This window comes from Silene latifolia, chromosome Y (genome assembly GCF_048544455.1).
Source record: "Silene latifolia isolate original U9 population chromosome Y, ASM4854445v1, whole genome shotgun sequence".
In the NCBI taxonomy this organism is placed as follows: Eukaryota; Viridiplantae; Streptophyta; class Magnoliopsida; order Caryophyllales; family Caryophyllaceae; genus Silene; species Silene latifolia.
Window position 1 is genome coordinate 289,934,070 of NC_133538.1, and position 1,349 is coordinate 289,935,418.

Sequence of the window (1,349 nt, forward strand, 5' to 3'; positions counted from 1 at the left end):
TTGATATTTGGCCAATAGATGAGGGAAAGGCACTTTTACTTTTTTCTGGAACTTTGACTTTAACATCTTTATTTGGAGGAGCATCCTCCACATCTTTCACTTTTTCAATGACAATTGGTTCAACAACCTTCTTGGGAATAACTTCAAATTTCTTTGAAATGGGAGAAACCTCCATTTCAACAAGTACCTTCTCACTTTCTTTGGGCATAGGGGGCTCATTTTGTTGGGAATTTGAAGATTGACCTTGGGTTGGTTGAAAGTTTTGTTGAAAGTTTTGTTGAGGTGGCCTTTGATTTTGATTTAATAGCCCGTGGATAATTGAACCTTTGTTGTTGTGGAATGAAGTATTTTGTTGTTGTGGTTTAGGTACAAAATTGTTTTGTGGTTGTTGGGGCACAAAAGTATTTTGTGGTTGAGGATTTAGCACATTTGCGCTCTTATAAGACAAATTCGGGTGGTACCTTGTGTTGGGATTGTAAATATTTGAAAAAGTACCCAGTGGAAATGAACTTTGTGTAAAACTTTAAAAAGGATTTACCTCCTCAATGGTGGCCCTACACAAAGCGCTGGAATGGCCCATACCTCCGCAACCTTCACATACAAGTATTTGGCTAGTAGTGGACATAGCATTGACTTGTTGAAGAGATGAACTTGTATTTTGGGTCTACAATTGTTGTTGAAGTAAGGTAATTTGAGCTTTTAAACCGGTTGTATCGGAAGACTCTTCCTTAGTCTTCAACGCTATACTTCGGGAATTGACATATTGTGAATCATGAATCGCCATAGATTCAATTGTGACATGGGCAATATTGTTGTCAATTTGATTAAACCGCCCATTGTTAGCGGAATCTAGAACACGACAGGACTCGGCATTACATCCATTGTAGAATGTAATAGCTAGAAACCAAGGATCAAACCCATGATGTGGGCATTGTCTTTGTAACTCCTTGTACCTTTTCCAAGCTACATATAGGCTCTCTAGCCCTTGTTGACAGAACCTCATGATTTGACTCCTAAAAGTTTGTGTTTTCTCCGGTGGAAAATACTTTTGATAAAAAGCAAGTGCCAAAGTCTCTCAATTGGTGATCCCGATGGCAGTTCTATCAAGGCTATTTATCCATAGCTTAGCCTTTTCCTTCAACGAAAAAAGGAAAAGTATCTCCCTTATTAGAGATTGTGTGACTCCCATTTGCCTAATCATTAAGCAATAGTCACAAAAGTTTTGCACATGCAAATTGGGATCCTCCAAAGGACTTCCCCCAAATTGCCTCCTCTCCACAAGGCTAATGAAAGACGGTTTGATCTCGAAATCCGTGACTCTAATTTGGTTAGTAGTGATACCCCTTGGA

At 39.0% G+C, this 1,349-nt stretch overlaps 1 non-coding gene across 1 annotated transcript; it reads left to right on the forward strand.

Annotated features, from left to right (window-relative positions):
* Nucleotides 1-914: 914 nt before the first annotated feature.
* On the forward strand, nucleotides 915-1,021 carry LOC141635584 (small nucleolar RNA R71). The gene has a single exon (XR_012540260.1). It is a non-coding gene; the product is annotated as a small nucleolar RNA R71 (small nucleolar RNA).
* Nucleotides 1,022-1,349: the final 328 nt, after the last annotated feature.